This window comes from Tachyglossus aculeatus, chromosome 5, assembly GCF_015852505.1.
Source record: "Tachyglossus aculeatus isolate mTacAcu1 chromosome 5, mTacAcu1.pri, whole genome shotgun sequence".
NCBI lineage: Eukaryota > Metazoa > Chordata > Mammalia > Monotremata > Tachyglossidae > Tachyglossus > Tachyglossus aculeatus.
Window position 1 is genome coordinate 63,439,976 of NC_052070.1, and position 23,677 is coordinate 63,463,652.

A 23,677-nucleotide genomic window follows, 5' to 3' on the forward strand; every position below is an offset into this window, starting at 1 on the left:
CCCTTGGTGAACTCTTTCGCTCCCACGGCTTCAATTATCATCTCTAAGCTGTTGCCACCCAAATCTGCATCTCTGCCCCTGCTCGCTTTCCCTCCCTTCAGGCTTGGGTCTCCTCCTGCCTTCAGGACACCTCCATCTGGATGTCTGCCCACCATCTAAAACTCAGTATGTTCAAGACTGAACTCCTTATCTTCCCTCCCAAACCCTGCCCTCTCCCTGACTTTCCCATCACTGTAGACGGCACTACCATCCATCCCATCTCACAACCCTGCAACCTTGGTGTCATCCTCAACTCTGCTCTCTCATTCACCCCTCACATCCAATCTGTCACCAAAATCTGCCGGTCTCACCTCCGCAACATTGCCGAGATCCGCCCTTTCCTCTCCAACCAAACCACTACCTTGCTGGTTCAATCTCTCATCCTATCCCGACTGGATTACTGCATCAGCCTCCTTTTTGATCTCCCATCCTCGTGTCTCTCCCCACTTCAGTCTATACTTCACACTGCTGCCCGGATCATCTTTGTGCAGAAACGCTCTGGGCATGTTACTCCCTTTCTCAAAAATTCACTCATTCATTCATTCAATCGTATTTATTGAGCGCTTACTGTGTGCAGAGCACTGTACTAAGCGCTTGGGAAGTACAAGTCGGCAACATATAGAGACGATCCCTACCCAACAGCGGGCTCACAGTCTCCAGTGGCTACCAGTCAACCTAAGCATCAGGCAAAAACTCCTCACTCTCGGCTTCAAGGCTGTCCATCACCTCGCCCCTCCTACCTCACCTCCCTTCTCTCCTTCTCCAGCCCAGCCCGCACCGTCTGCTCCTCTGCCGCTAACCTCACTGTGCCTCGCTCTCGCCTGTCCCGCCGTCGACCCCCGGCCCACGTCCTCCCCCTGGCCTGAAATGCCCTCCCTCTGCACATCCACCAAGCTAGCTCTCTTCCTCCCTTCAAAGCCCTACTGAGAGCTCACCTCTTCCAGGAGGCCTTCCCAGACTGAGCCCCCTTTTTCCTCTCCCCCTCCCCCCGCTCTACCGCCTTCCCCTCCCTACAGCCCCTGTATATATGTTTGTACAGATTTATTACTCTATTTCACTTGTACATATTTTCTATTCTATTTATTTTTTTAATGATGTGCATCTAGCTTTACTTCTATGTATTCTGATGACTTGACACCTATCCACATGTTTTGTTGTCTGTCTCCCCCTTCTAAACTGTGAGCCCGTTGTTGGGTAGGGACTGTCTCTATATGTTGCCAACTTGTACTTCCCAAGCGCTTAGTACAGTGCACACAGCACAGAGCACACAGTAAGCGCTCAATAAATGCGATTGAATGAATGAATGAATGAAGTAAGTACATAATACATACTGTTACTACCTGTGCAAATGGTTTTGCAGTTAGCAGGGCCTCTGTGGATTAGCGGGTACTCCACACCTTACTTTGCCACTATTTCTTTGTATTCTAAGTCTCAGAGCAAGATAAAATTCTGGGTAGGAGAGGATAACACTGCACCCAGAAAGATTGTGGTTCCCATATGGAAAGAAGCCTTCAGTTTTCAAGGTTCAAGCGTTCAGTTGCCAGGAGTTGTAGTGTGAATTTTCCAAAATAACCAGTAGATCAGATAATGAGAAATAGTGCTGTTTGAGTTCAGGATCGATAACTGCCTTTAGATAATCTTATCCTTATTAATAACATGATTTGTGATTTAATTATCTTCATAGTGCAACTAAAATCTTATTTTTATTCTTATTTATATTAGCAAAATAAGTGGATGTTTGTGAACTACTGAAGTAATAAAGACGTCTCTTAAGAGCCTGAATGTATTGTGAGATTTTCTTTAGAGGGCGTTTTTTGAATACATTACATAGTTTGGTTCAGCCATTGTTAATGCATTCCATGATAAATGAGCTAAGAATTTTTAGGAAGTGCTTCCCAACCCTTCTTGTTCTGGAACCCAGCGCAGCCAGCCCCCAGCTTCTCACAAATGCACTAAGCAGGAGTGAGAATGGGTTTGCAAGAAAATATAAACTGGTCATCTCCAAGATTCCAGAGGTACTGTACCTGGAGAGCCTCCCTGGGATTCAGTGATTAGGGAAAGGACTCCAGAAGCCTGGAACTCTAATGTAAAGAACCAGGAGAAAAAAGATTGTGTAAACAGTGAAGGTCTGTGGAATTTAGTGACGATAAAGGAACCTGTGAAATAAAACACTAGGCACCCATTCGTGACATTTAGGACATAATTCAGGTTCTGCCACCGATTTGTGTAGCCAAGGATAAATTTTTCAGTTGTTCTCTTTATGCCCACATCATAGGGAGCTCATAACTTTAAGCAACAATTAATTAACCCACAAATAGTTCTGCGATCCTGAAAAATGCTTGAGCTAATTTGGGTTTTGCATTGTCCCTTGTGCATTGTCTATATGTTGGGGTCTGAGTACTTGGGCACTTGGTATTCACTCCATCTTGAGCCCTGCAGCACATCCGGGTTTATCAGTTATTTATGTTAATGTCTGTCTCCCCCTCTAGACCATAAGCTTGTTATGGACCAAAAGCACTTCTACCAACTCTCTTTATTCTCCCAAGTGCTAAGTACACATTAAGCGCTCAGTAAATTCCATTTATTGCTATAGAGTTGGCTGGTTCGAAGAGATTGTCAGAGACCGTCCAGTGAGAGAGGTTGTATTCACGGGTGTGTGTCACAGTTGATGTCTTTTACACCTTTGTGCACCATGGATGTGAAAATACAGCAGGGTGCCTCTTCTGGGCCTTTTTCCTTCAGGGAGAGCGTGACCTAGACATAAATGGTTAAAAGAAGAGGGATGTCTTGCAGTTAGCAGAAGGTACCTTGTGTTTGCCCTAGTGGCGATAGTTTGTGCCAAGCCATCCATACTGTTTCATGGTCCAGCATGGCTTAGTGGAAAGAGCACGGGTTTGGGAGTCAGATGATGTGGGTTCTAATTCCATCTCCACCTCTTATCTGCTGTTTGACCTGGGTCAAGCCGCTTAACTTCTCTGCCTCAGTTACCTCATCTGTAAAATGAGGATTAAGACGGTGAGCCTCACGTGGGACCACCTGATTACCTTGTATCTACCCCATTGCTTAGAACAGTGCTTGGCACATAGTAAGTGATTAACAAAAACAATAGCAATAATAATAATAAATAATATAAATACCATTATGGCCCATATGTGCCCACTGGCACTTATTGTGGCATAGTTGGAAGGGAGAGTTGTTTCATTTTGTCTTCACAAAGCACATGATCTCTGAGACCTCATCAGACACCGACCCTGTTGGTGCCCTCCCATTTTGTAAGTCATCTTTGAGTTGGATACTCAGAATAGCTTTTTAAAGGGTCTTGGAGAGTCTGTTTTGCTGAAGCACGAACCAAGCAACGAAAGTAACAGGGCAGCCGCAACAAGTGAAATAACAGTTGGCCGCCCCTCAATCATACAGACCAGAGCTGAAAATGGCAGGAGCATTTGTAGGCAAGCAACCTCTAGAAGAAGGCACATCACCGGTCACTTCTACCTCTGGGCAGACATGAACTTTTCTGATGGGGAGACACACTGCACCTGTGAGGAAAGACCTCTAGAACAAGGCTCATTCAGCAACTCTCCATCAGTCCGTCGTATTTATTGAGTGCTTACTGTGTGCAGAGCGCTGTGCTAAGCCCCTGGGAGTGTAATAATAATAATTGTTGTTTAAGCGCTTACTATGTGCCGGGCATTGTACTAAGCGCTGGAGTGGATACAAGTAAATTGGATTGGACACAGTCCCTGTCCCACATGGGGTTTATAGTCTTAATTCCTGTTTTACAGATGAAGTAACTGAGGCACAGAGGAAATCGAGTAATTTGCCCAAAGCCACACAGCAGACAAATGGCAGAGCTGGGATTAGAATTTAGGTCCTTCTGATTCCCAGTTCCGGGCTCTGTCCACTAGCCACGCTACTTCCAGTGAAACAGAAGTTGGTAGACATGTTCGCTGCCCACAATGAGTTTACAGTTTACAGGCCGGTGAATCGACTCCCACGTTTAGCCAGCTCGTGTGCTTAGAACTGCCGCTGCTCTTTCCTGGTGATGACCACCACGGTCATTTATTTTCCAGCGCTCCGATCCAGAGGACTGCAGAATGGAAGAGGCCCTTGTAGAGTATAAAGGAGAAAAGATTACAAGCCCAGTCTCTTCACCTCACAACCAGGGGCCGTAGAGCTCCCCACCTCCACACACCTTCAGTCAAATTAGTCATTTTTATTGAGTACTTACTGTGCGTGGAACACTGTACTAAGTGCATGGGAGAGTACAGTAGACACTTTGCTCAGGAACTCCCCTTTGTGGATCAGGCCATTGGAAGGAGTGAGAGGCAGTGAAGCCTAGAGGAGACCTAGGAGTCGGAGGATCCGGGTTCTAGTCTCGGCTCCACCACATATCTGCTGTGTAACCTTGGACAAGTCACTTCACTTTTCTGTTCCTTAGTTCCTCTCATCCGTCAGATGGGGATTAAATCCTACTCCTTCGTACTTCGATTCTGAGCCCTGTATGGGACATGGACTGTATCCAACCTGATGAGCTTATGTCTTCCCCAGCCCTTAGAACAGTGCTTGGTACATTGTAAGTACTTAAAATAATGAGGACATAATAACTAGAGTAATGGTTTTACCCTGCTTACTACTCCTCTGTTGTCCAAGTCCAGGTTATACACTACTCTTGAGTGAGTGTCTCACCTTTGATGTATAAAGTATTGATAATTTGAAGGGGTTCAGCGGTGGAATTACCTGTTGCTGAAAAAGAGAAAAGTATCCCAGCTCTGCTAATTGTCAGCTGTGTGACTTTGGGCAAGTCACTTAACTTCTCTGGGCCTCAGTTCCCTCATCTGTAAAATGGGGATAAAGATTGTGAGCCCCCCGTGGGACAACCTGATCACGTTGTAACCTCCCCAGCGCTTAGAACAGTGCTTTGCACATAGTAAGCGCTTAATAAATGTCATTATTGTTATTATTATTATATGACGTCAGTGCCTTTTGTGTATATAGAATTTCACTTTCCGTGGTAGACTTCCATTCCTGGGCTAAACCAGAGGAAGAACTTGAAAACATGGCCTAGTGGATAGAGCCCGGTCCTGGAAGTCCAAAGGACCCGAGTTCTAATCTCAGCTCCGCCACTTGTCTGCCATGTGACCTTGGGCAAGTCATTTCACTTCTGGGCATCAGTTACCTCATCTGTAAAACAGGAATTAAGAGCGTGAGCCCCATGTGGGATATGGACTGTGTCCAACCTGATGGACACAGTCCACACCTACCCCAGTTCCTCACACATAGTAAGCGCTTAACAAATTCCATTAAAAAAAAAGTTGAATAAAGAACCAGAGTGGCGGTTTACCCAGCTTGCTGCTCTCCTGCTGACCCGTCTGGGGTTCTAATTTACTTCCAAGTAGCATCATTCTCCCTCAGACCATATGTTGTTTCACACTGGCCTTCCTTTGGTCACTGTTACTTCCCTCACAGCTGGACTCCGGGTGAGCGAGAAAGCAAATGGAGGGCCTCCAAATCCTTTGTTTAAAGGCTTTGTGAGTCATGGGGAGTTCCTGATGTTTGGAATTGTACCTTTACTATGAGTCCTTCCCACATTTTAGTGGCATTCCAGTGTCTCGGGCAGAATGAGAGCAAAGGCCAAAATTGCTGTGCTTCCTCCCCATGCCTATTCAATGCCTGTTCAATTCAGTGTTTACAAGCTGCTAGTAAGTTAGGTGTGTCTTCAGTGCTTGTTGAAAGCGGAAAGCTGCCGTTTCTATCACTTCGTGTTCTGATTTTAGGGAGTTTAGTGATATGGGGGAAAATAGGGGAAAGTAGGTTGGAAGTGGGAAGGTTCAGACCAATTGTTGGAGAACTCTTGAACGGTTTCTGGTTTGGCCATTTGAAACCTGAATTTTACCACTGGTCTGCTTGGGCTTGGTCAACAGAACCTCATAAAGGCTGGAGCCCAGAAACTTCTTCATCTAATAGTAATAATAATTATGGTACTTGTTAAGCACTTACTAATGTGCCAAGCACTGTGCTAAGTGCTGAGTGATACAGTTAATCAGGTTGGACACAGTCCCTGTCCCATGTGGGGCTCACAAAGCGCTTAACAAATACCATCATTGTTACCTCTGTTTTGCAGATGAGGCAGTGGAGGCAAAGAGAGGTAAAGTGACTTGCCCAAGGTCACACAGCAGAAGTGGCAGAGCTGGGATTAGAACCCAGGTCCTTCTGACCTCCAGGCCCATGCTGTAACCCTTGAATTTCCCTCCTCCCCCCAACACCCGCTCACCCACCCACCCACTCATTCACTTCTCATTAGCGCTCTTTGAAAAGATTTCTGAGTCTCTATTTGTAATGGTTTCAATGAGACTCTGGACTAACTTTTTTTTTAATGGTGACTAACACCGTTGGTGTCGATTAACTTGTTTTCTCAAAAACCCTTCCTCTGAAGACCTTAATTTAATTTTGGTTTTGATGCACAGATGGTCCGATTATGTTTTGATTTTTTTGTCTTAGATGTTGTCCACCAGGTAGATATTTTACTGAAAGCAGCTTTCGTTCCTAGTTTAAGTAAGTGTGTAAAATGACAGTTAACACATGTTAACAGTTGAAGTTTTGGTTTTTTTTTGCGGGGGGGAGGCGGAGGTTTATGCATTTGTTAAAGTTCTTTATGTACCGGGCACTGTACTAAGCATTTGGACAATTTTTGAAATTAAGTGGCTTTGAATGACATTCTGACAAATTTTCAAGCTATAATACTCCCAGATGGGTTTATGGCAGAGACCTCCCCATCTTTTTAAGATACTCTTAGATTGTAAACCTGGGGAAAGGATCCACATTTTCTCCCCTCTAGACATAAACTCTGCACACAGTAAGCAGTCAACATAATACCATTGATTTTTTTTTTTTCTAAAATCCTTTAGCACCTAGTACACTGAACCATGCAAATAAACCCTGTTAATTTAGGGTCAGTGAGGCTGATTTAATGTGTGTGTGTGTGTGCGTGTGCACTTCACTCATAATTATCCTACTTTGGTCTTATTGCAAAAATTGCATCTAGATTGATTGTGGGATCAGCCCATTAAATGTTATATCAATTCCTCTACTATATTATGTGCCTAACTAGAAATGGGTTTTGGTCGGCTTAGACCAAGACTGGGTTTCCCAGCTCTTTACTTTTAACATGTTATCTTGTATAATAAATTCGTGGTTAATAACAGGTTCCTTTTCCAGTAAAATTTTCTTCGATAGGAGGAGCCAACCAGTAGTTACGTTTAGTTTCTCAGCTGTATGATCCTTTATTTTGTTGTAATTTGTGAGCTTTGAAGACCAGCCTTATCAAGAAATCATAAAAAGAGATCTGGCTTGAAAAACTTCCCACAGTGACTGACTGGATTCTTTGCAGAAACTTGTGTCGCTTTATCGCCCAATTAAAGGGCGTTTTTCTCAAATTGCAGAATGAGTTTCTTCCAAGCGGCATACCCCTGGTTGAGACTTGTCATAATCAAATGACCTGCTCAGTGATGTCCAGATCTTAAGCAGTAATTCCTTTACTCTTGAAACTTTTAAAATATCAAAATTCCTGATAAGTTACTGGGGAAGATGTTGACTTTGCAATTCCCAACACACACACGCACCCACCTCCCGACCCCAAATGCCATTTTAATTATGGAGCCTGTGCCACCGGGGGTTTGGATTGTGGGTTTATGTTGGAGTTTGGCAGTATTTTGGGGATGATTATGGTCATTGCAGGACTTCTCTTCTGGGCAGTCCACACACTATTAAGAAGACCCCAACTATTATTGAGGAGCAACAGTGATGGTCTATTGGAAAAAGCATAGGCCTGGGAGTTAGAGGACCTGGGTTCTAATCCTGATTCTCCCACCTACCTGCTATATGGCCGTGGACAAGTCCTTTCACTTCTCTGTGCCTTAGTTTCCTCGGCTATAAAATGGGGATTCAATGCCTGTTCTCCCGCCTAATCAGACCGTGAGCCCCTTGTGGGACAGAGACTGTAATCTGCCCCATTGCTCAAACCAAAGCTAGCAGTTAATAAATGCAATAATAATGAGAAGCAGGTGGTTAGAGCCTGGGCATCAGAAGGTCGTGAGTTTTAATCCCGGCTCGGCCCCTTGTCTGCTGTGTGACCATGGGCAAGTCACTTCATGTCTCTGGGCCTCAGTTACCTCCTCTGTAAAATAGGGATTGAGACTGTGAGCCCCACGTGGAACAGGGACTGTGTCCAACTGGATTAATTTGTATGCGCTTAGTACATGGCCTGTTACACAGTAAGCACTTAACAAGTACCATCATCATCACAGTAATGTTTCTGCTAATTTGACTACAATATAAGTTGGTTGTTCATTGTCTTCTTTTTAGCAAAGGAGTTAAGTAGTCCTTAGGAAGACAGGCTATTTTTCAATTGCACTCCTCTGTTCCTGTCTCTTAATTGGAATCGAACATAGTACCCTTTAAGGTGGAATCTGTAGTATACTTTTATAAGGCTGTTAGGTAAATCTGTTGGTCTTTCTCACATTTGTTATTTGACTTAACTTCACATGCATTACTCTAAATTTAGGTAATTTCATAACAAATTACCTTCTGTAAACCAAAATTTAGTTTTGTAGTAGAATTAGTAATTCATTTGGTAATATAATAATACCAATAGGGTGTTGGAATGAAAACTTTGCACATAAGCAAATACGGTGTTTGACTTTTTTTGAAAATAGAAACGCTGGCTATTTTGTACTTATGAGAAAACTGTGAATGGTTGGGAAAAGTGAGGTGGATGCTTCTCAGATAGCAACACATGTGCGGTAAAAAAAATCACTAGTCCATATTTGAGTGCTTGGGAGAGTACAGTGTAACAATAAACACAGATTCCCTACTCTATTAAAAATCAAGTCAACTTTATTTGAAATTTCAATCTTAATAGCACAGTGGGGGTGAGGGGAGATTTAAGGGAAGATGAAACAATAAACAAAATAAATGTAATAGGACAACATGTATTTGAATCAGTACTGTATCGTTTGTCAGCATTTTGCCCCAAAGTAATCATTTAGTAAATACGAAAAGTAACCATTTTTTGGGGAAGCCTCATCGGTATTTCTCAGTAGGCCGTGGAATCTGTTAGTGCCCTATCTTTGGAGTCTCCAAGGGACACCACCCGAAGATAAGCCAAAAGACCAAACAATTCAAAAAATCCCCCTTAAGCACCTATGATAATTAGTTGCGGTTAGTAAATTGAGTTTGTGCCCCCAGAGATAACAGACCTGACCATCAACCCATGGGCCTATTGTCTTTTAAATCCTGGCCTTTCTTCAAAAGTGCAAAGTGGAGGAGAAGTAAAAGAATGAGTGGAAGCTAATGGGGGTGGAGTAGCTCTGAATAGGGAGGCAGTAACAGGACATAAATTCAAGGAAGGAGGAGCAGGGAAACAAGAGAAACATTTTAGGCAGAATAGTCCCCCCAATTGGAAATGGTTGATTTTGTGATGGCGTTTCAGGAATTTGTGCTTCACTGAGAAAGCAGTGTGAACCCCTGGAAAAAAGCACGGGCCTGGGATTCAGAGGACCTGGGTTCTAATCCCGGCCCTGCCAGGATGCTTGCTGAGTGACCTTGGGCAAGGCATTTGACTCCTCTGTACCTCAGTTTTCTCAACTGTAAAATGGGGATTCAATACCTGTTCTCCTGTTCTCCCTCCTGCTCCCCCTCAACTGTAAAATGGGATTCAATACCTGTTCTCCCCCAATCTTACCTCCTTCCCTTTCCCACAGCACCTGTATATATGTATATATGTTTGTACATATTTATCACTCTATTTAACTTGTACATAGCTATTCTATTTATTTTATTTTGTTAGTGTGTTTGGTTTTGTTCTCTGTCTCCCCCTTCTAGACTGTGAGCCCGCTGTTGGGTAGGGACCGTCTCTATATGTTGCCGACTTGTACTTCCCAAGCGCTTAGTTCAGTGCTCTGCACACAGTAAGCGCTCAATAAATACGATTGATTGATTTGAAGTCATGAATCTATCAATTCGAAGGGGTTTTGTTTTTGTGCTTTTTCAAAAATTTCAGTTTTGAAATTCATTTCATTTCATTTCATTGTACATATTTATTACTCTATTTATTTATTTTACTTGTACATATCCAATCTATTTATTTTATTTTGTTAATATGCTTGGTTTGTTCTCGGTCTCCCCCTTCTAGACTGTGAGCCCACTGTTGGGTAGGGACTGTATATGTTGCCAACTTGTACTTCCCAAGCGCTTAGTACAGTGCTGTGCACACAGTAAGCGCTCAATAAATACAATTGATTGATTGATTGACTGAGAGCCCCCAGTTAACTTGTACCTACCCCAGCGCTTAGAACAGTGTCTGGCACATAGTAGGCACTTAACAAATACCACAAAACAGAAAAGCAGTTGAGCTTTGTGGGAGTAGTAGTAACAACAGTAGGTGCTTAACTGTGTTCTAAGCAGTGTGGAAAAAGAACAGAGATGAAAGTTAGACCTGATTCTTGGCCATCGGAGAACTCACAACCAGGGAGTAAAGGGGAGTGACAAACAACACAAAAGGCAGGGGGAAACAGTAAAAAGAAATAAAACTAAAAAACACATACAAAGGCGAGACCAAATAATGAAAAAACTGCAGAGCACAGTGGCTGAAGCCTCAACCAGCCCACCTCTAGTGCTCGCAAAGCCGAGAGGCCAGCTGCTATTTGTCTTTTCCCTGTCTCCGTGAAGAGAGCCTTGATAAGTAAAATAAGGGAATCACACACTGTATAGCTGCAAAATAAAATTTGAAAAAGTAAGGTTGTATGGTGGGTACGGAACAATGACTATTGTAGACTCTTATTATGATTGTAGCCAATAAGAAAAGTGAATCTTTAGGGGAAAACAGTTCAAAACCCAGTTTCTCCACAGCTAGTCTTCCTTCCTTTAATATTCTTAACCTTTTCATTTCCATTCATTCAAAGTGTAGCTGTTGTGGGAATCAGGAGATCTAGCTTCTAAAGTGTTGGTTTCTGCCTGTAGCTGGCACACCCAGACAAAGGCCACACATGTTGTAGTGGCTAGAGCACTGCCGCGGGAGTCCGCTCCACTACTTGTCTGTTGTGAGACCTTGGGTAAGTCACTTCACTTGTCTGGGCCTCAGTTACTTCATCTGTAAAATGAGGATCAATACTGTGAGCCCCACATGAGACAAGGACTGTGTCCAACTCGATTTTCTTGTATCCACCCCAATGCTTAGTACAGTGCCTGGCACATAGTAAGTACTTACATTGTACATAGTAAGTATGTAAGTACATAGTACATAGTAACTACATAGTACTTACATAGTAAGCAGCGTGGCTCAGTGGAAAGAGCACGGTCTTTGGAGTCAGAGGTCAGGGATTCAAATCCTGGCTCCGCCAATTGTCAGCTGTGTGACTTTGGACAAGTCACTTCATTTCTTTGTGCCTCAGTTACCTCATCTGTAAAATGGGGATTAAGACTGTGAGCCCCCTGTGGGACAACCTGATCACCTTGTAACCTCCCCAGCTCCTAGAACAGTGCTTTGCACATAGTAAGTGCTTTATAAATGCCATTATTATTATTATTACTTGACATACCATACAAAAGAGACTGTATTATCACCAGATCCATGTAACTAGAGTGTTCAAAATATTTGGACAGTTGCCTAAATTGTTTTTGTGTTTCATTTTTCCTTATGTATCTGTTAGCTAGCCTCTCTCTCCTCTTATTCTTGGATTGTGAGTTCCTTGAGGGACCGTATCTACTTTTCACCTGCTTATTTTTTCAGCTCTTAGTATAATGCTGTACACAGAGTAAGCGCTTAATAAATGCCATTGCAATACCTACTAAACCCTGGACAATGTCCTGGCATGCCAGTTTAGTCTCTGAAAGGAATTTGAGGGCAGATTTAAAAAGTAGGGACAGTCAAAGAGAGTGTACTGTCATCTGCACGCAGTAAGCGCTCAATAAATACGAATGAATGAATGAATGAATCAGTAGCCTCTTGCTGTCTTTAACAATATTCAGTGATAGTTATTGAACTCTTACTGTGGGGAGAGTATTGAACTAAGCACTTGGGAGAGCACAATACAAAAGAGTAGATATGGCTAATCTCTTGACAATCAATCAATCAATCGTATTAAGTGCTTACTGTGTGCAGAGCACTATACTAAGCGCTTGGGAAGTACAAGTTGGCAACATATAGAGACAGTCCCTACCCAACAGTGGGCTCACAGTCTAAAAGGGGGAGACAGAGAACAAAACCAAACATACTAACAAAATAAATAGAATAGATATGTACAAGTAAAATAAATAAATAGAGTAATTAATATGTCCAAACACATATACATATATACAGGTGCTGTGGGGAAGGGAAGGAGGTAAGATGGGGGGATGGAGAGGGGGACGAGGGGGAGAGGAAGGAAGGGGCTCAGTCTGGGAAGGCCTCCTTGTCGATAAGGAGCTCATAGAGTAGAGAGGTTCAGTAGAACTGGACATGAATTTGTTTGAATTTTGGAAGAAATAGTCCATTTTTAAACACTTTTACTTTGTTTATAAAACTGTTGGAGTAGAATTGGTAAATGTGTTTTTTTATTCTTATGGTAATTATTGACTACTGCATCAGCCTCCTCACTGACTTCCGTGCCTCCTGTCTCCATCAATTCTCCAATAATAATAATAATAATAATAATAATAATAATGATGGCATTTATTAAGCACTTACTATGTCAATTCTTTACTCTGCTGCCCAGATCATTTTTTATCAAAAGCCATTCAGTCCTTGTCTCCCCACTCCTCAAGAACCTCCAGTGGTTACTCATCGACCTCCGCCTCAAACAGAAACTCAGTACTGTTGGTTTTAAAGCGCTCAATCTCCTCCCCACCTTCTACCTTAACTCACTGATTTTCTACGACAGCCCCGTCCACAAACTTCACTCCTGTGTAACACCAAAGTGACCCCGTGTACCTTGATCTCGCCGCCCACTCCATGACCACGTTCTCCCTCTGACCTGGAACTCCCTCCCTCTTCATATGCAACAAACCACTACTCTCCCCACCTTCAAATCCTTATTCAGGTCACATCTCCTCCAAGAAGTCTTCCCTGAAACCAAGTCTCCTTTTCCCCCTATTTCCTTTCCCTTTGGCATCGCCTATGCATTTAGATTTGTACCCTTGAATACTACTAATAATGGCATTTATTAAGCGCTTACTATATGCAAAGCACTGTTCTAAGTGCTGGGGAAGGTACAAGCTGATCAGGTTGTCTCCCGGGGGGCTCACAGTCTTCATCCCCATTTTACAGTTGAAGTAACTGAGGCACAGAGAAGTTAAGTGACTTGCCCAAAGTCACACCGCTGACAATTGGCGGAGCCAGGGTTTGAACCCATGACCTCTGACTCCAAAGCCCGGGCTCTTTCCACTGAGCCACGCTGCTTCTCTTGCTTCTTGAAGCACTGTAAAGTGGGGTTTGAGCTGGTGAGCCCCCAAAGGGACAGGGACTGTGTCCAAACCGATTTGCTTGTATCCACCCCAGTGCTTAGTATAGTACCTGGCACACAGTAAGTGCTCAACAAATACATAATAACTATTATTATTGTTTGCTGCCATCATTAATAGCATTTATTGAGCCATCCACATAGTATTTTGCAAATAGACACCTATAAGGTAAAGAAAATCTGAATTCAGAGTGGCTTAATTTTGGTGAATCATTTTTCAATCAATCAGCTGTATTTATTCAGCATTTACCATGTGAAGAGCACCGTACTTGGGTCTTGGAGAGTACAGTATAACAGAGTTGATAGACATGTTCCCTCCCCACGCTCATGACTTGACTATTACATCAGCCTCCTTGCTGGTCTCCCTTTGCCTCTCATCCTTCCTCTTTTTATTGCACACTGCTACATTGATGCATTCATTCATTCAGCACTCATTTATTGAGCGCTTACTGTTGGGAGAGTACACAACAACAATAAACAGACTCATTTCTTGCTCACAACGAACTCACAGTCTAGACAGGGGAGCCAGACATTAATATAAGAAAAGAAATTACAGATATGGATGTAAGTGCTGTGTAACAGCTTCTGTGTTAGATTAACATTCTGCTGAAAAGAGCTTTTCTGCAACTGGTTGGGTAAATCAATCCTCAAGTCATTCATTCTTTTTCGTTAGAAGAGTGCCGAGTAATACAAAAGGCATATTACAGAGAAGCCTGCCAAGGTTTGGTTTAGGCAAGGGCGTTTGTCTGAATTTGACACACACGTTTTTTGCTATGGAATCCTTTCTTCCAATTCATTATCCTTTAGGGAAGTTTATTGCCTTTTATGAATGTTGACAGCTAAGAGATGCTCATTCACCTTTTTGGAAAGTGTCATTTAAGATTTATTAGTTTAGAAGCAGCAGATGGCCAGAAAAATTCTATTGTGTGTGTGTTTTTTAAGGGCATTAGCATTTTTTTAACATGTGTTTTAAACCAGGCTTTAGCCATTGGCCTGCTCTTCTTTAAAGCTGTGACTTTTTGTTAAGTTTGGGCTGGGTCAATTCATGCACATCTAATGAAGGGCCTTACATCTACCTTTTTTATGATGGCATTTATTAAGTGCCTACCATGTGCAAAGCACTGTTCTAAGCGCTGGGGAGGTTACAAGGTGATCAGGTTGTCCTACAGGAGGGCTCACAGTCTTCATACCCATTTTCCAGATGAGGTAACTGAAGCCCAGAGGAGTTAAGTGACTTGCCCAAAGTCACACAGCTGACAATTGGCGGAGCCGGGAGTTGAACCCATGGCCTCTGACTCCCAAGCCCGTGGTGTTTCCACTGAGCCACACTGCTTCTCTTCTCTACCTGAAAACCTAAGGACGACTATAATCAGTAGGTCAGTGGTATTTATTGAGCGCTTATTCATTCATTCATTTGATCATATTTATTGAGCGTTTACTGTGTGCAGAGCACTGTACTAAGCACTTGGAAAGTACTATTCGGCAACAAATAGAGACAATCCCTGCCCACAGTGGGCTCACAGTCTAGAATGAGGGAGACAGGCATCAGAACAAGTAAAAAGGCATCATTTGCTTATTGTGTGCAGAGCACTGTACTAAGCCATTCGGAGACCTGTCTATGTGTTTTGTTGTCTGTCTCCCCCTTCTAGACTGTGAGCCCGTTGTTGGGTAGGGACCGTCTCTATATGTTGCCGACTTCTATTTCCCAAGCGCTTAGTACAGTGCTCTGCACACAGTAAGCTCTCAATAAATACGATTAAATGAATGAATGAATGAGAGTACAAATAAAACAGTAGAAGACACATTCCCTGCCCACAACGAGCTTACATCCTTGAGGGGGAGACAGACATTGATATAAATAAATAAATTATAGCTATATAAATAAATTACAGATATGTGAAATACATATGTTTGTGTATATAGGTATACACATATCAGTCAGTGCGTAGGTTCCCACCATCACAAGTTCACATGAGAAGAAAGTTATCAAAGATCATTAATTAATAATAATTTGTGGTATATGTTACGTGTTTAGTGTGTGCCACGTGCTTTTCTAAGTGCTGGGGTAGTTACAAGTTAAATCTCCATCCCCCCTATCTTACCTCCTTCCCTTCCCCACAGCTCCTGTATATATGTATATATGTTTGTACATATTTATTACTCTTTATTTATTTTACTTGTACATATCTATTCTATTTATTTTATTTTGTTAGTATGTTTGGTTTTGTTCTCTGTCTCCCCCTTCTAGACTGTGAGCCCACTGTTGGGTAGGGACTGTCTCTATATGTTGCCAACTTGTACTTCCCAAGCGCTTAGTACAGTGCTCTGCACACAGTAAGCGCTCAATAAATACAATTGATTGATTGATCAAGAAAAATCGAGACATTTTCTCCAGGGCTGTGCTGACAACTGACAATCTGATGATAATGAATGCAGTTCCTTCAGGGGTGTTCTGAGGCAAACCTGGAGGCTATGTGGAAATAGCATTGGTTGTTCTGCAGTGCTCCCTTTACTCATCTCCCCCCCCCCCCCCCCCACCCCACAGCACTTATGTCCACACCTCTAATTTATTTATTATAATAATAATATAATAATAGCATTTGTTAAGTGCTTATTATGTGCCAAGCACTATTCTAAGCACTAGGGTAGATACAAGGTAACCAGGTTGTCCCACGTGGGGCTCACAGTCTAAATCCTCATTTTACAAATGAGGCAACGTAGGCACAGAGAAGTTAAGTGACTCGCTCAAGGTCACACAGCTGACAAGTGGCAGAGGCGGGATCAGAACCCATGACCTTTGACTCCCAAGCCTGTGCTCTTTCCACTAAGCCACGCTGCTTCTCTACTAAGCCACCCTGCTTCTCATTTATTCATATTAATTATCATTTTATTTATTCAATTTATTAATTTAATTAATTTATTCATATTAATGTCTGTGTCCCCCTCTAGACTGTAAGCTCGTTGTGGGCAGGGACCGTGTCTTTTATATTGCTGCCTTATACTATCCCAAGTGCTTAGTACAGTGCTCTGCATATAGTAAGCACTCAATAAATTCTACTGACTGAATGAAACCACCTATTGGTGCGTGCATTTTTCCTCTGCTATGGCAAATTTGGACCGAATAGTCGAAGGCAAATTTGCCCCCAAAATGACCTGTTGGCCCTGGCCACAAGCTCCCAGCCCCGATATCAGTGAAGCACCACCATATTTTTTCTCTGGCCACCTCTGGAGCTTGTTCCCCCGCTGAACCATCCATGGGAGGTTGATAAGTTGAGGCTCCACCATGCGCCTCCTGTGTGACCGTGGGCAAGTCAGTTGACTTCTCTGGGCCTCAGTTTCTTCACCTCTAAAATGAGGGTTCAGTACTTATTCTCCTTCTCATTTAGACTGTGAGCTCCTTGTGGGACAGGGACTGGCCGTCCTGTTTAATTTGTACAGTGTCCTGCATATAGTAAGCACGCAAATACTATTGACCCTATCTACTTGATCATTTTGGACAGTGTTTTGCAGATAGTAAGTGCATAACAAATTCCACAGTTGTCAGCCATCCACACCATCACTATTGAACTGATTATCATGATTTCAGTGTCTGTGATCCTGCTAATTTGCAGGACTTTTGTGTTCAGAATGCTAATCTTGCATTTTTGTGGCAGCTCTGTGCCTCAGAGAGTGGAAATGGAATTGGTCGAGTAGCGTTTTTCATGCTGTCAGTGTTGTGTCCCTGCTCACAGTTGTTTAACCAAGAGCATGATAGAGGTAGTGAGGCTTGGAAACAGATATTTCATGAGCTTGGAAAACTAAGTGCTCAGCAGAGGTGCCAGATCAGTCACGCAATCAATCAATGGCATTTATTCCAGCGCTTAGAACAGTGCTTGGCACCTAGTAAGCACTTAGCAAATACCATCATTATTATTATTACATCTACTAAGTGCAGAGCACTGTATTAAACGCTTGGGAGAGTATAATGCAACAATCTTAGCAGACGCATTCCTTGCCCATAATGAGCTTACAGTCTAGAGGGGGTTCTGGACAATAATATGAATCAATAAGTAATTTAAAAAATATAATTGAAAGACAAGTCCATAAATGCTGTGATCTTGGGGCGGGGGTGAATATCAGATGTCCAAAAGTCACAGATCCTAGCGCATAGATGATGCAGGAGGGAGAATGTGCTGGGGAAAAGAAGGCTTTATTGGGGAAGGCTTCTTGGAGGAGATGTGACCTAAATAATGCCTTGAAGATGAAGAGGGTAGTGGTCTGGCATAAATGGAGGGGTTACGTAGGAGAGGAAAGGATCATGTTTGGTTCTCGCTTGCACTCCTGGTTATAGTGCTCGCCTCAGCTTCAACAGATGGCTGGCCTAAGATAGAAGTAGGTGACAGCGGTGTTTGACACATAGTAAGCGCTTAAAAATATCATAAAAAAAGGTGCAAAAAGAATCCAGATGGTTGACCAGGGGGAAGATTTCAAGGTACTCTTCAGTCCCTAGGATGGATACTAACAAGGGAAAAAACAGACAGTCTTGGCATTCTAGGAGTCATTAAATACCACATTAAATACCAATCAGACTCTCAGTAACTTAAATTCACTTATCTGGGAAATTTGAGAAAATCCCGTCTGTTTCTCCCACTTCCTTTTGCATCGCTCTGACTTGCTCCCTTTATTCATCCCCCGTACCCAGCCCCACAGCATTTATGTACATTTCTGTAATTTTAGTTATTACATCAATGTTTGTCTCCCCCTCTAGACTGTAAACTCAGCGTGGGCAGAGAATGTCTGATGTACTGTACTCTCCCAAGCGCTTAGTAATAGTAATAATTGTGGTATTTGCTAAGCACTTACTGTGTGCCAAGCACTGTTCTAAGCTCTGGGGTAGATACAAGCTAATCAGGTTAGACTCAGTCCCTGTCTCTCATGGGGCTCAAAGTCGTAATCCTTATTTTACAGGTGAGGTCAGTGAGGCATAGGTTCAATGACTTGCCCAAATTCCCACAGACAAGCACTCGATAAATATGATTGACCGACGGATTGACTGAAAATTTTGGTTTCTAGTCTTGGAAACTCAGGGTGGATGAAGGGGGGAAGAATTTTATCCGCAGAATTCTGAAAGGAGCTGCCCCTGGCAGGGCTCTGGAGTGGATGCCTGCCAAATTCGTCATATTCAACTTTAAACCTCAACAGTCTCGTGACATTTTTGCTCCACTCCCTTAGTTCACGTGGATCAGTTTCATATCATTCTGCTACTGTATTTGAACTCGAATCTAGTGGGACTTACGTGGAATGTGCTCTTGTGGCCTATCACGTCCTGAAGACACATCGGTCATGGGTTTAGTCATCTAGAAATGTAATTGCAAGGAATTGAATTAAAATTTGAGCCTGTCAGAGAAAGTTTACAGCAGGGGTTAGCAAGCTTTTTGTGCAGAAGGGCTTAACAAAATGAAACCTTTAAATATTTGGTACGTAACGAGCCAATCATATGACTTAGTCACACATGAAAGGAACTTCTTTGTGAATTTAACAGTTTTAAATGCAGAAGTGGTTGGGTCAGATTGTCAGTCAGTCAGTCGCATTTATTGAGTGCGTACTATGTGCAGAGCACTGTACTAAGTGCTTGGGAGAGTGCACTGTAATGCTATATTCCCTGTCCACAATGACCTTACAGTCTAGAAGGTGAGACAGATGTAAACACACACACACACACACACACACACACACACACACACACACACACACACGCACATATAATTACAGATTTGTACGTAAGTGCTGTGAGGTTGGGAAGCTGGGATGAATAAAGAGAGGAAGTCAAGGAGTGGAAGAAGAGGAAGGGAGGACTTAGCCAGAGAAGACATCTTGAAGATGTGCCTTCAATAAGGCTTTGAAGGTGGGGAGAGTAATTATCAGATATGACGAGGGGAGGACCTTCCAGACCAGAGGCAGGATGTGGGCGGGAGGTCAGCAAGGAGATGGACCAGTTTATCATCGTCTTGCCTCAAGGAAAGTATAGATAAACATCTAGACTTGGGTGAATCTAACCAATGATATTCATTCATTCAATCGTATTTATTGAGCGCTTACTGTGTGCAGAGCACCGTACTAAGCGCTTGGGAAGTACAAGTTGGCAACATATGGAGATGGTCCCTTACCCAACAGTGGGCTCACAGTCTACGAAATTCTGAATCAGAAAATCATTTTCTATTCTTTAGTGGGAGGCCCATAGTATAAAAATTTCTCTGTGCTGCATTGGTGAACTTAAAAGCAATTTGTCTCAGACTTTTTTTTTTTTTTTGGACAGTTTTTATGAAAGTGCTAGTGAATAGTATTTTTATTTTACACGGGAGCTTAGGGCTCTTAAGTTATACGGGGCCCTCGTGTGACACATCCTACTATTCTATCATGATGTGCACAGCACAACATTATGACGTCACGGTAACAACATGATGACATCGTTGTATCGCAAAGCTGCATCCTGGCAACGGCTGTTGCCGGGGAGGGGGGCAGGTGGAGAAGGGAAGGGTAAGCAACAGTGACTAGTTACCATTTAGCAGAGGGTGATCTCTTCTTTCCTGGAGAGGCAAGAGGGCGGTGCCCATATAGCCAGGCGTGGGCAGCAGTAACACGGGTTCCTCCCTTGCTTCCTGTTGAGGGATATTATATTGTTACATTATACTCTCCCAAGCCCAAAATACAGTGCTCTGCACAAAGTAAGTGCTCACTAAATGCCCCGACCAGCACGGACCAGAAGCCTCTCTCCCTTCCTCCATCGAGGTCCCAAGGCCATGTGGATTAGGCGCTTACCAATTCGAAGTAGGTCACTTTCTTTCCCCACCCAGTGATCAGCAGTTGTCTTTAGCTGGTAAGCTCAGAGCCGGGAGACAGGGCTCCCTGAACCTCCCCAAACGCCCACACTTTCAACTTCAGGCTTCAAGAGTCTCTCGGATACTTTTGCTATTTTTATTATTTTTTCATTTGTTAAATGGTATTCGTTAAGCGCTTGCTTTGTGCACTGCTGTAGGCACTGGGGAAGATACAAGCTAATCAGATTGTCCCACAAGGGGCTCACCGTCGTAATCCCCATGTTACAGATGTGGTAACGGAGGCCCAGAGAAGTGAAGTGACTTGCCCAGGGTCACACAGCAAAGTGGAGGAGCTGGAGCTAGAACCCAGGTCCTTCTGACTCCCAAGTTCGTGCTCTATCCACCAGGCCACACTGCTGCTGCTGCCTCATTAATGTAGTTCACATGAAGCAGTTTTCGATCACTGTTTGAATGTGTGATCATTTTGTCAGTTTGCCATGTACTGGATGTACCGTTTAAAAAAGCAGGTCAAAGATGGTAACATTTTGTGAAATGGATTTTGGCTTCTATGTTTTAGTAATATAGTCCAACAGGACTGAATTTTGTACTATTCTACATTTTCGGCAATACCAGGCAGGCCCATTAGTAAATAAATATGATTGATTGAATGAATAAATAATAATAATAATAATGGCATTTATTAAGCGCTTACTATTTGCAAAGCACTTCTAAGCACTGGCGGGGTTACAAGGTGATCAGGTTGTCGCACGGGGGGCTCACAGTCTTAATCCCCATTTTACAGATGAGGTAACTGAGGGCCAGAGAAGTGACTTGCCCAAAGTCACACAGCTGACAAGTGGCGGAGCCGGGGTTTGAACCCATGACCTCTGACTCCAAAGCCCGGGCTCTTTCCACTGAGCCACGCTGCTTCTCTGAATAAATGTCATGGTCTTATTTAGAAACTGAGTAGCTTAAATGTATCCTGGAATTATTGATCAGGGAAAATAGAGGTAGACATCCAGACTTGGATAAACCTACCCAGTGACATAAAATTCTGTATTATAACATTTTCTGGGGTTTTTCAATGGGAGGCCCGCAATATAAAAACTTCTCAGTGCTTAATTGATGAACTTCAAAAAAATTTCTCTCAGAACTTTTTATTTTTGGTCAGTTTTTGTGAGTGCTAGTAACAGCATTTCTGTTTTTCACTTTGCCTTGCTGTAGTGATGAACAACATGTTCAGTTCTCAGATGATCCCTACAATATTACATTTTGTTGATTAAATACAACTATGAAATATCTTCTTGCCACCAAGATAAAGATGCGGCAGACCTTTTGGACTGGCACCTCAGTAACAGTTATTCATGCCTCCATAGCATCCTTGCTTAGGGGGACGAACATTCCAGTCTGATGAATGCACTCGTAGATGGGTTTCAAGAATATATCCTCTCAGATTCTTAACATTCTTTGTTTTACGGAACGATGCTGTAACTATTGATGCTTTGAGACTCGTGGGAAGCCCGTTTGATTCTTTTGTTTGGCTAATCCTGCCTTTTATCAATTGAAAATCAGAGAGAGCAGAAATGTTCTGCATTCACAAAATTGCCTAATTTTGAAGCAGTCCCTTGTGAGTTTTATCTGTGTAGGGAAGCAGTGTGCCCTTGTGGATAGAGAATAGTTCTGGGAATCAGAAGGACCTGGGTTCTAATCCTGACTCCACCAGATGTCACTGTGTGACCTTGGACAAGTCACTTCACTTCTCTGAGCCTCATCTGCAAAATGAGAAATAAGATTGTGAGCCCCACGTGGGACAGGGACTGTGTCCAACCTGATAAACTTGTATCTACCCCAGCAATTATTACAGTGCCTGGTGCATAGTAAGCACTTAACAAATATCATAAAAAAAGATTCAAAGATTCAGATAATAATTTTTAATGTCTCAGAGTTGAATATTTTTATATTATAAATCAAATTTCAATATCCATTTGAGGGTTTGAATATTTGTAGTACAATTGAGGACCTGTTTCAAAGTTCCCCCTCTGACAGCCAGGGCTTTATATACCTAGATCATCTTTCCCCTTACCTCTTCTAATGAGATTGTTACGGCTAGAAAATGTCTATATTGTGACTATGTGTGGGATCTGTGGAACAGGTCCAGTTTTTCTGTCTTTTGATTTGATGACTTTGGCTTATCCTCCAGAATCTTGTTCTGACCATCTTGCTTAAATCTGAAATGAAGTGACGCAAATAAAGTGACGCTTCAATACCAAGTACCTGTTGGGTTAAATGTGGTGGAGAAAAGAAATATAAAGCTAATTGACTAATTGCAAATTAATTCCATTTTTGCACTCAAGATTCTGTGAAAGTTGGCAAGATAATTTTCATTGAAGATTTGCCCCTGTCCCTTATGTCCATCTCTTTGTGACCCTAACTTCTCCTCCAGGCCCCCACTAAAGAATGAGCCTGGAAACTCTTGGGTAAGATATATTTTGATGGGTTCGCACATAGAATTATATATAGTCATGGGGGTGGAGGTTCTAAATAGTAGTTTTGAACACAATTTACATTGTTTCAATTGTGGAAAAGCAAGTTGGGGGGATAAAAATTCTGTGTTACATTAAGTAGGTGAATGAATTCAGTGCCATTCAGATACTAGGTTATGGTTAAAGTGAACAAATGTTGAATATTAGCATTTAATGTTTAAGCAATTTAGGAAACCAGTTTTGGCACAATTTTTTTGAGGGGTGGGGTGGGGCGGGAAGGGCAGAATCTTTTCATGAACATAGCAGAAAAGGTTTAGGGGGAGAAAGAGAGAAATAGCTTTGTTGTGCTTTTTAAGGTCAGCTTTTTCATGGAGATAGTAGATTCGGGTTGCTGCTTAATTATTGAAAAGTAAAATTGTATACATTTCTTCACTCAAGTCAAGCCTTCTACAATTCCTCAGATTCTGAAAAACAAATACAATTATTCCATAGAGTAAGCAACCCAAATAAATAAATAATAATAATAGTAACTATGGTATTTGTTAAGCGCTTACTGTATACCAAACACTGTTCTAAGCACTGGAGTAGATACAGGCTAATCAGGTTGTCCCAAGTGAGGTCCACAGTCTTAATCCCCATTTTACAGATGAGGTAACTACAGAGTAAAACCCCTGTCTTCTGTCTCCCGAGCCCAGGCTCTTTCCACTAAGCCAAGCTGCTTCTCTAATAAAGCTACTCAGAATTACTGCCGATCCTGATACCCACTGGGTTGACTGTGTTCCCCCAAAGAATGAAGAGCCAAGGTTGGCAGAGAGCCTGGAATAAGCCATTGCTGGCCTTTGCGCTGGCTCAGCCTCACTCCATT

The 23,677-nt window shown here is 42.6% G+C and overlaps 1 protein-coding gene across 7 annotated transcripts in view; it reads left to right on the top strand.

Moving 5' to 3' along the window:
* TJP1 (tight junction protein 1) overlaps positions 1 to 23,677 on the top strand; it is a 135,066-nt gene that overhangs the window by 18,289 nt on the left and 93,100 nt on the right. The window contains exon 1 of one of the 7 annotated variants that reach the window (XM_038746824.1): positions 20,044 to 20,048. The exons of 5 other annotated variants lie outside the window; for them this stretch is intronic. The gene's annotated coding sequence lies outside the window, so the exon portion shown is untranslated. Of the gene's footprint in view, positions 1 to 20,043; positions 20,049 to 22,742; positions 22,807 to 23,677 lie in introns of those variants that run through there. One more of the 7 variants, XM_038746825.1, reaches the window with a different exon arrangement.